The sequence below is a fragment of the Oncorhynchus nerka genome, linkage group LG12 (genome assembly GCF_034236695.1).
Source record: "Oncorhynchus nerka isolate Pitt River linkage group LG12, Oner_Uvic_2.0, whole genome shotgun sequence".
In the NCBI taxonomy this organism is placed as follows: Eukaryota; Metazoa; Chordata; class Actinopteri; order Salmoniformes; family Salmonidae; genus Oncorhynchus; species Oncorhynchus nerka.
The window spans coordinates 79,874,942-79,886,981 of NC_088407.1; the positions used below are offsets into that span (position 1 = coordinate 79,874,942).

At 42.8% G+C, this 12,040-nt stretch overlaps 1 pseudogene; it reads right to left on the reverse strand.

The window, feature by feature from the left end:
• Positions 1-4,668: 4,668 nt before the first annotated feature.
• LOC115121645 (syntaxin-binding protein 5-like) overlaps positions 4,669-12,040 on the reverse strand; it is a 47,166-nt pseudogene continuing 39,794 nt past the window's right edge.

Below are 12,040 nucleotides of genomic sequence, written 5' to 3' on the forward strand. Positions count from 1 at the left end.
AAGGATCCCAAATGGCACCTTATTCCCTAGAGTATGTAGTGCACTACTTTTGAATAAGGTGTAATTTGGGATACATCCTGCGTCACTTTGCCAAAACCAGCACTATCAGATTTGCCTCCAGTTGTCTTGTCCCACTACTTGTTTATATACAGCTGTTGGCAGCCACCTGGAGTGAAAACATAACCTTCAGTTACCAAATGAAAAATTATTTGGGAAAAAAAGAACAAAAGATAAATGACTCTACCTCAACACAAATGGCAGCATCTCCTTGCACGTCGAAAAAAACAACATTAAATCAAATAGTCGCACTGAAAAACACCATTAAGGAAGAAAATAAAAACATCTCTACACATCTTTTGAAATATACTGCATCTATGGCTGCAAATATAAATACATGTGCCCATACACATATTCCTGAATATATGGATGTTGACAAACACAGATACACACATAAATAGGTAGAGGTTAGCATATATGCATCATGATAAGCAAAGGCAGAAGAGAGTTGTCTGTTAAGATAGTGGTTGATTCAGAAAATAATTACCAATTCATGTTTTACTGAACATTACATGGCACTTGGTCACTTCTTCTGCTGACACTACAAATACAAAGACAGCTTTATATGTTTGCTTGTGCTATAAGAGACATGCTTTCTTCTCTAAACATTCAACATGATTTTAAATGAATAAGCCATGAGAAAATTGTATTAGATTCACTATGGAAGGATTGTGAGAAGACTAAGAGAGTAACCTAACCTGTAACGCAATATTACCACATTGTTCGGTAGGTGGAGGTAAAGGTTTCCCCTAGGTACAGATCTCGGATCAGCTATAATCCCCTCCCCCAATCCTAACCTTAACCATTAGTGAGGACAATGCAAAACTGAACCAATATGAGTGTCCAGGGGTATCTTCACCTTAGTCTGTTGTACATAACTCTCAACTCTATCTCTGAGCCAATCATAACCCAGAAGATTAACCTCAACACTATGTCTCAGCCAATCGGAGCTGAGAACAAAATAGAAAACTGGCCCTGACGTCATCTATGACCATCACTCTATAACCTCGTAAGAGAGAACTATATTTAAGCTGCACAGTGTTTCCAACATACTAACAACCCTTCAGGTTTTGATTATATCCATGTTTGTAGACTTATTTTTGGCTAAACATTTCCTGCACATCCCTGTCAAGTGGGTTCAGTTTAGTGGATACTGTAGTAAGAGCCCGTAATGTATACACTGACAAGACACAACTGAAATTCCATGATAAACAATACAACAAAAAAAGGAAGAACTTTCAGTAAACAAACAAGGGAACTGTGTTCTATTTGACTTCTTGCTTCAAAACAAATATGATGTGCAAACTGACCATATGAATGATAAGTGATAATAGTGTCTAGCCAGGCCTACTGTTCAAACTGACCATATGAATTATAAGTGATAAGTGTCTAGCCAGGCCTACTGTTCAAACTGACCATATGAATTATAAGTGATAAGTGTCTAGCCAGGCCTACTGTTCAAACTGACCATATGAATTATAAGTGATAAGTGTCTAGCCAGGCCTACTGTTCAAACTGACCGTATGAATGATAAGTGATAATAGTGTCTAGCCAGGCCTACTGTTCAAACTGACCATATGAATTATAAGTGATAATAGTGTCTAGCCAGGCCTACTGTTCAAACTGACCATATGAATTATAAGTGATAAGTGTCTAGCCAGGCCTACTGTTCAAACTGACCATATGAATTATAAGTGATAATAGTGTCTAGCCAGGCCTACTGTTCAAACTGACCATATGAATTATAAGTGATAAGTGTCTAGCCAGGCCTACTGTTCAAACTGACCGTATGAATGATAAGTGATAATAGTGTCTAGCCAGGCCTACTGTTCAAACTGACCATATGAATTATAAGTGATAATAGTGTCTAGCCAGGCCTACTGTTCAAACTGACCATATGAATTATAAGTGATAAGTGTCTAGCCAGGCCTACTGTTCAAACTGACCGTATGAATGATAAGTGATAATAGTGTCTAGCCAGGCCTACTGTTCAAACTGACCATATGAATTATAAGTGATAAGTGTCTAGCCAGGCCTACTGTTCAAACTGACCGTATGAATGATAAGTGATAATAGTGTATAGCCAGGCCTACTGTTCAAACTGACCGTATGAATGATATGTGATAATAGTGTATAGCAAGGCCTACTGTTCAAACTGACCGTATGAATGATAAGTGATAATAGTGTATAGCAAGGCCTACTGTTCAAACTGACCGTATGAATGATAAGTGATAAGTGTATAGCCAGGCCTACTGTTCAAACTGACCGTATGAATGATAAGTGATAAGTGTCTAGCCAGGCCTACTGTTCAAACTGACCATATGAATGATGTGTGATAATAGTGTATAGCCAGGGCTACTGTTCAAACTGACCGTATGAATGATAAGTGATAAGTGTATAGCCAGGCCTACTGTTCAAACTGACCGTATGAATGATAAGTGATAATAGTGTATAGCCAGGCCTACCGTTCAAACTGACCGTATGAATGATAAGTGTCTAGCCAGGCCTACTGTTCAAACTGACCGTATGAATGATAAGTGATAATAGTGTATAGCCAGGCCTACTGTTCAAACTGACCGTATGAATGATAAGTGATAAGTGTCTAGCCAGGCCTACTGTTCAAACTGACCGTATGAATGATAAGTGATACGTGTATAGCCAGGCCTACTGTTCAAACTGACCGTATGAATGATATGTGATAAGTGTATAGCCAGGCCTACTGTTCAAACTGACCGTATGAATGATAAGTGATAATAGTGTATAGCCAGGCCTACTGTTCAAACTGACCGTATGAATGATAAGTGATAATAGTGTATAGCCAGGCCTACTGTTCAAACTGACCGTATGAATGATAAGTGATAAGTGTCTAGCCAGGCCTACTGTTCAAACTGACCGTATGAATGATAAGTGATAATAGTGTATAGCCAGGCCTACTGTTCAAACTGACCGTATGAATGATAAGTGATAAGTGTATAGCCAGGCCTACTGTTCAAACTGACCGTATGAATGATAAGTGATAAGTGTATAGCCAGGCCTACTGTTCAAACTGACCGTATGAATGATAAGTGTATAGCCAGGCCTACTGTTCAAACTGACCATATGAATGATATGTGATAATAGTGTATAGCCAGGCCTACTGTTCAAACTGACCATATGAATGATAAGTGATAAGTGTATAGCCAGGCCTACTGTAGCAGTAGTAAAAAATATGGAAAAAAGTTATTCATCACACCATCAATATGACTCATCAATAAACTCATGTTTAATTAATTAAGTGCTTGGATGGAATTTCTTGAAAAACAAAAAACAGCAAATAAAAGATGACAAATATAGATGTAAATCAAACATAAGAAAGAAAGAAATGGAGAAACCAGAGATAAAACACAGAGGGGATGAATCAATCGTTGATACATTATAACCATTGCTATAGATATTAGGACTTCAGGAGCAGAGATGGTTCCACTGGCTGGTTTACATGGAGTTTTCCTCCACACACAGGAGACTCCCCTTAGAGGTCCATTGTGATTGGTTGACACTGTGAAGAGCAGACAACACCTCACCTGGCCCCTGCACAGGTAACCTCCAACAGTACTCATTGTGTATAGTTATCTTACCTCTTGGAGAACCAAACAGCTGAACAGATAAGAGCATGACTGATGAAACACAGGATCAGTCCCCTTAACCCAGAGGAGAGGGACTAAGGGAATGAGCATCATCTCCTCAGATGACATAGAAAGAAAGATCCAGAATAACTCTTCCTCCTCCTCCGTCCGTCCGAGTCGGCCTGTCTGTGTCAGTCAATCTGTTTCAGTCAGTCAGTCTGTCTGTGTCAGTCAGTCAGTCTGTGTCAGTCAGTCAGTCAGTCAGTCGGTCTGTGTCAGTCAGTCAGTCAGTCGGTCTGTGTCAGTCAGTCAGTCAGTCTGTCTGTCAGTCAGTCAGTCAGTCAGTCTGTGTCAGTCAGTCAGTCAGTCAGTCGGTCTGTGTCAGTCAGTCAGTCAGTCGGTCTGTGTCAGTCAGTCAGTCAGTCGGTCTGTGTCAGTCAGTCAGTCAGTCGGTCTGTGTCAGTCAGTCAGTCAGTCGGTCTGTGTCAGTCAGTCAGTCAGTCGGTCTGTGTCAGTCAGTCAGTCAGTCGGTCTGTGTCAGTCAGTCAGGTCAGTCAGTCAGTCGGTCTGTGTCAGTCAGTCAGTCGGTCTGTGTCAGTCAGTCAGTCAGTCTGTCTGTGTCAGTCAGTCAGTCAGTCTGTCTGTGTCAGTCAGTCAGTCGGTCTGTGTCAGTCAGTCAGTCGGTCTGTGTCAGTCAGTCAGTCGGTCTGTGTCAGTCAGTCAGTCGGTCTGTGTCAGTCAGTCAGTCGGTCTGTGTCAGTCAGTCAGTCGATCTGTGTCAGTCAGTCAGTCGATCTGTGTCAGTCGGTCTGTGTCAGTCAGTCAGTCGGTCTGTGTCAGTCAGTCAGTCGGTCTGTGTCAGTCAGTCAGTCGATCTGTGTCAGTCAGTCAGTCGATCTGTGTCAGTCGGTCTGTGTCAGTCAGTCTGTGTCAGTCAGTCAGTCGGTCTGTGTCAGTCAGTCAGTAGGTCTGTGTCAGTCAGTCAGTCCTTGTCTGTGTCAGTTTCAGTCAGTCCTTGTCAGTCAGTCAGTTTCAGTCAGTCAGTCAGCTTTAGTCAGTCAGTCAGTCAGTCAGCTTCAGTCTGTCAGTCAGCTTCAGTCAGCTTCAGTCTGTCAGTCAGCTTCAGTCAGCTTCAGTCAGCTCTGCTTCAGTCAGCCTGTCAGTCAGCCTGTCAGTTCAGTCAGCCTGTCAGTCAGCCTCAGTCAGCCTGCTTCAGTCAGTCAGTCTGCTTCAGTCAGTCAGTCTGCTTCAGTCAGTCAGTCTGCTTCAGTCAGTCAGTCTGCTTCAGTCAGTCTGCGGTAACCAGGTGACTGAGGTAATGCAGTGTTGTATTGTGCTGCTAGGAAGAAAGCCTCTCAGTCTGTCATACAACACCTCTTCCTCCTGCAGAGAGATGAAGGAGAAGAGGAGGAGGAGGAGCTGCATCTCCTGTAGATAATGAAGTGGTGCAACAAAACAACTGCTTCCCACTGTCTCCCCTCGCTGCCATCAGAGCTGGTACCACTTCTTATCTTTGTACTTCAGCATCATCTGAGAAAGGGAAGGAAGTGAGAGAAGAGGATGAGACAGTACACGACTCATAGACAACACCTGGGTTCAGGTAGTATTAATTTTCTTTCAAATACTTGAGTCGTGCTCGATTTAGCCCAAAAGTGCAAACCCTGTCCATCATGCACTCGAGGTAGGCTCAATCAAACAATGAAAGTATTTGGGGGAAACGAAAACTAGTTGAACCCAGGTTTGCACCTCACAGATGACCTGGTAGAGCATTGGCCTTACATCATGAGCGTGTTTAGAGAAGGAGTCAGCGCTGGCCATCATGGCTGCAGTTCTGTCCTCCAGCTCGCCCAGTTTCTGCCCCCTCTCATCCAGGGCTATCCTGGCACGGGCCAGGTCACCCACCACCCCAGAGGCTGCTCCCTTCATACCCTCCATGCCCTGGGGCCCGGGGATGTGCTGCGCCAGGCTACGAGATGCCTTACCCGCCGCAGTCTCACCAACTGTAGAGGACAGAGGGAGAGAAACCAAGATGTGCCACAAAAACAGGCTTTATAACTGCAACGCCATTATCGCTGTGTCCAATAACACTGCGTCATTAGTAATCATATGCCAAGCATATTGTACGGCATTATCTATGTCCAAATAAATCAGATGTGTCCTCAAAATGCTCTAGAATGTCAGTCACAGTTAAACAGAACACGGTTCTATAGCTACTGAAGGAGAGGTGTATTGTGGGAATGATACTCACACAGATCTTCTCTATCCAGCGACTGAGCTCCTCCCCCAAACAGGCCCTTGAAGAAACCTCTATTAGGAGCTTCAGGTGTCTCTAACGGTGTAAACAGCTCTCCCATCATCTCCTAAAGATTCACATGTAGCACTATATGTCAAAAATAACTTCACTATTTATCATACCCACAAACACAAAATGTGATATCTCTCTCTCTCACACATACACGGGCTGGGCGATATGGCCAAGATATTATATCACAATATTTGTTCCTTTTTTTTTTTTATATATATATATATATATATATTTTTTTTTTATACAGTAACACATTACTGTATTTGACTGTATTTATGATTTTTAATAATACAAGTTTCAATGGGTCTTTCTCTATTTGGATTGTTTTTTTATACTGTTCAATTCAACTTCAACCCAAAATCATTTTCTGCATTTTCATCCATTTCTGCACTCATTTGTTATCCTTTCGACACTGTGCTACAGAGGGCAGCATGATTATGGACAACAACAACAAACATCTAGGCTCAATTGCGATTTCTTTTTGACCAAATATTGCGATTGGGCTTGAGATCAAAACACTTGGAATCATGGAAATATAGACATGCTGAAATGTGTTGGTACACTTCCTGAAAAGAGATGACATTAAACGCTATTTTATCATGTATACTTGCATGCCTTTGGTTTGTCATAGAATAAAGCAAAGAAGCTGTGAAAATAGATGAATTATTGCTTATTCTACAAAGATATTCTAAAATGGCCTGGAAACATTTGTTAGTACCCCTTAGAAAATATAATAAATACTTGGATTATGGTGATATTTCAAACTAATAGTTTATTTAATTAGTATCACATGTCTCCAATCTTGTAATCAGTCATTCAGCCTATTTAAATGGAGAAAAGTAGTCACTGAACTGTTTGGTATCATTGTGTGCACCACACTGAACATGGACCAGAGAAATCAAAGGAGAGATTTGTCTGAGGAGACCAGAAAGAAAATAACAGACAGGCATGGTAAAGGTAAAGGCTACAAGACCATCTCCAAGCAGCTCGATGTTCCTGTGACAACAGTTGCAAATATTATTATGAAGTTTAAGGTCCATGGAACTGTAGCCAATCTCCCTGGGCGCAGCCGCAACAGGAAAATCAACCCCAGGTTGAACAGAAGGAGAGTGTGAATGGTAGAAAAAGAACGCAGGATACAAGCTGAACTCCAAGGTGAAGGTAACGTCAGTTTCTGATCGCACCATCCATCGCTTTTTGAGCGGAAGAGGACCCAGGACTTCACTTTTGAAAACATAAAAAAGTCAGACTGGAATTTACTCAAATGCATATTGACAAGACACAATCTTTCTGGGGAATGTCTTTTGGACAGATGAGTCAAAACTGGAGCTTTTTGGCATGAGCTCTATGTTCACAGATGAAATCCCTGCGAGGACGGGGGATTCAAAATAAAAATTAATAAAATATAGCACAAAACACACATCACAACAAGAGGGAACACGACATAAAGAGAGACCTAAAGACAACAACATAGCAAGGCAGCAACACATGACAACGCTCCATGGTAGCAACACAACATGACAGCAACACAACATGGTAGCAGCACAAAACATGGTACAAACTTTATCGGGCACAGACTACAGCACAAAGGGCAAGAAGGTAGCAACAACAATACATCACGCAAAGCAGCCACAACTGTCAGTAAGAGTCCACCCACACAGACAGCATGGTGAAGAAGGCGCAGCAGCGCCTCTTCAACCTCAGGAGGCTGAAGAAAATCGGCTTGTCACCAAAAACACTCACAAACTTTTACAGATGCACAATCGAGAACATCCTGTTGGGCTGTATCACCGTACTGGTACGGCAACTGCACCGCCCTCAACCGCAAGGCTCTCCAGAGGGTAGTGAGGTCTGCACAACGCATCACCCCCGGGGGCAAACTACCTGCCCTTCAGGACACCTACACCACCCGATGTCACAGGAAGGCCATAAAGATCATCAAGGACGACAACAACAACCCGAGCCACTGCCTGTCCACCCCGCTATCATCCAGAAGGCGAGGTCTGTACAGGTGCATCAAAGCGGGGACCGAGAGACTGAAAAACAGCTTCTATCTCAAGGCCATCAGACTGTTAAAACAGCCACCACTAACAATGAGTGGCTTCTGCCAACATACTGACTCAAATCTCTAGCCACTTTAATAATTCATTATTGGATGTAATAAATGTATCACTAGTCTCTTTAAACAATGCCACTTTATATAATTTTACATTTACATTTAAGTCATTTAGCAGACGTTACTCATCTCATATGTATATACTGTACTCTATACCATCTACTGCATCTTGCCTATGCCGTTCGGCCATCGCTCATCCATATATTCATATGTACATAATCTTATTCATTCCTTTACACTTGTGTGTATAAGGTAGTTGTTGTGAAATTGTTAGATTACTTGTTAGATATTACTGCATGGTCGGAACTAGAAGCACAAGCATTTCACTTCACTCGCATTAACATCTGCTAACCATGTGTATGTGACAAATAAAATTTGATTTGAGTGTCCATGATTGAGTCTTTGAATGAAGAGATTGAGATAAAACTGTCCAGTTTGAGTGTATGTCGCAGCTCGTTCCAGTCGCTACTGAAAAGACGAGCGACCCAAGGATGTGTGTGCTTTTGGGACCTTTAACAGAATGTGACTGGCAGAACGGGTGTTGTATGTGGAGGAGGAGGGCTGCAGAAAATATCTCAGATAGGGGGGAGTGGGGACTAAGAGGGTTTAGCTATCGAGCCAGCCAACTAGCGATTAGCATTAACACGTTTTATTTTAGCCACAACTTGCTAAGACACGGTCAGCAAACAGCTACTGTAAGATACAAACTAATATTGTAACTATAGAACGCTTCTGGATTTATATTAAGAAGCAAAGTTGCATCGTTGTCACCAACATCTTGTTGTTTCTGACCATGCAGACAGAGTGAACAGCAAGTGTTCGTGACTCCGGAGGCGGAGGGAGGAAAATGACTAGCAAGTAGCAAACAGAGTAAACTATAAAAATAGATATTACACGTGGCGTATCACATGTAACAAACCATACATTGAAATACCGTTATAGAAGTTCAAGTTTAAAAAACTAAGTGGTATATAGTAAAATACAGTATACTGCCCAGCCCTAACACAGAGACACGCGCACACCTGCAGATTGTCGCAGGTCTCCTGGCTGTATGTGATCCTCTGTATCTCAGTGGGGGAGGTGAGGTACATGGCCTGGCCCAGGTTGGAGAAGCAGAAGGTCCGGGCTATCCTCATGTCTGTCAGGGGAAGGTAGTTCACATCCAGGAGTGGTCTGAGACTGGGTAGACTGGGAGAGGGGAGAGAGACACAAACAGTATGAATGAAGTAGGCACTGTGTAGTATTTCAGACTGGGCCTTTCAGAGTATCTCAGAGTAACTACAGTACCACAGACTGGACCTTTCAGAGTACCTCAGAGTCATGATGTGTCCATTAGCACAGAAGCAGGCGAGGCAGAGTCCAGCGGCCATCTGCACCACGTCAGCTCTCAGCACGAAGGAGCTCTCTGTGATGTTGTGTTTGAAGAAGCAGGACTGGGAGGGCAGACCCACCACCTTGGCCTGTTTCTCTGAGCACACCACAGCGTACTGGCTGTCCTGACCCTCCTGGGTGGGGGTGGGGAGGCCGGCCTGCGCCTCCTCGTCTTTTCCTCGTCTGGAGCGTTGGGATCGGACCATGGCTCGTAGGAAGGGGGTAGGACCGCCCCAAGGGAGTCCAGGAAGGCCATAGTCAGGATACCTCCTTTTAGTCTGACCAGAGTACCTGGAGGACATAGAAAGAGACATGTTAGACCTCTTGATTCATTATAAACACATGTATAAGGCCTTATACTGGATCTCTCGCTCTCATTAATAATATATAGGTTTGCTGACAACCTTCAGTAAACATGCAGACGACTAGTGCTACCCGAACCACAGTTTGGGAACCACTGCTTTAATGCAAAGAAACTAATACATATTTGGAACATGTGTGAGAGTATATGTCGCCGCAAACTATTTCTTCCAGTTCCATCCAGATTCAGCCACCAGTCAAGGTGGTGGTAATGCTTCTGCTGTCACAGAGATGGGTCGGTGAACCGGCTAACCTTGTCCGAGACCTGAAATGTTGAATGGGCTCCACTGTGTCATTTATTGTTATTAAGGTTACCATGGCTGCCCTACGGGCCCTGGTCAAAAGTAGTACACTACATAGGGAATAGGGTTCAATTTGGGACGCAAACCTAACTCATATCAGCAATCACACTTACCACAGGAAGAGACTCCGACAGGTTGCTGCAGCCTCTGGTCCCCTGTAGGTGGCAGGCTGAGGGAGAGGACCAGGACAGTGCCCTGGGTAGTACCCAACCACAGGCTGGGGCTGGGGCTGCTGTCCGTCTTCCTGGGGAAACTCTCACTGAAGTGGAAGGAGGAGATGGCTTCGCGGGACTCCCGCTCTATACTGGTCACACTGGAACTCCTCGAGCGGCTGAACGAACTGTCCTTGGCATCTGGATGGTATAGAGAGAGGACAAATAGAGAGAGAGGAGAAGTGAGGGATAATATGAAAGTGGATGCTTTGATATAGTTGGAAAAGGAAAGGAAAATAGGATTGGTTAATAACCCAACGGAAGGTTAGACCTGTGTACTTTCATGTAGACACTGAAATTCAGGAGAAGTCCTGCATTGTCTCATGAGCAAGTTAGTTATGCAAAGGTATATCCAAGCTAGAGAAAAAAGCATCACATTTCTTCACAATGCACACAAGGAGCAGCACATGAAACACCCATCTTAAGAACTACAGTAGCACCAAATAAAGGTAATTCCAGAAGAACCACATGGTGTTTCATCATTGAGAGATCACATGAGATCTGGTGTTAATTTAGTTTTCAAAACGACAAATAAGTTTAGCACCTAATTCACCTACAGTAGGACCATGGCCATTTGGCCAAAGATGAAGGTGTGTTCTCAATGTGAAACATCTAGAAAAAGCCATACCTTCCTTATGCAGTATTTAACTTAAGGAGACAGGAGGGGACAATACTTTACCACATGTTTAGCAGTTTGAATAGCATGGCAAGTGAAACAAGGGAAAGGGAGATATCTAGTCAGTTGTACAACTGAATACATTCAACTGAAATGTGTCTTCCGCATTTAACCCAACCCCTCTGAATCAGAGAGATGCAGAGGCTGGAACCAACAAGTCTGTCAGTCAGAGTTAGTATCAAAAGTCAAAGGTCAAAGTTCTGGACTCCTTGCCCTCCTTCATACAACAAAAGCACCTCTTATATGGGAGAGAGCGCTGCTGTCGCACCCTCTCCTCTGCTTATGGAGACCAAACAGAGAATACATGTGTCTCAGTTTACAAGATAACAGAATTTTAATTTTACACATTCAGTGACACGTCTTTCTTACAGGTGGAACCAGCCTGATCGTGAGATAGCACACAATTCTGATGCACAATGGAGAACGCAGCTATTAGGCTGGTACCACCAGGCTAGGGCTACACTCTCAAACAAACAAACATTGAAACTGTAAGGAAAGTTTGGTTTAATTAGGAAGTGGGAATAGAACCTGAAAGGTAAAAGGGCTACTATGGAATGTAATCAACACAAAGTGATAAGGGCTTACCCAGGCCTGTCTTTTGCTCTGTAGGTGAGCTAATTTTCTTTGACATCTTGGCTGCAAGGAAAATAAATACAAATAAATAAATTAAATAAAACATGCCCTCTTTACAAATTAATACTTTGGAATCAAGCAAAATGAATGTCAAATACAATGATCTCCATTAAAACGCTACTTGTTTTGATCACTTTCAGCAATTTGTGTCATCCATCATTCATTGGCAAAAAGTTTGAGGAGACTGTAGAATTAGAATGTAGAATTAGACTGTAGAATTAGCATTATAATGTAGAATTAGCATTAGAATGTAGAATTAGCATTGAGACTCAGAGGCAGCCGGTCATTGAGTGCATCACACACGCACAAAGCAAGAGGTAGACAAGAAAAAGAGATTGATTATTGGTTATTTTTTAAAAAATGACTGGGGAGGAATGGGAGGGAAAATCATTAAAGTGAATAATCA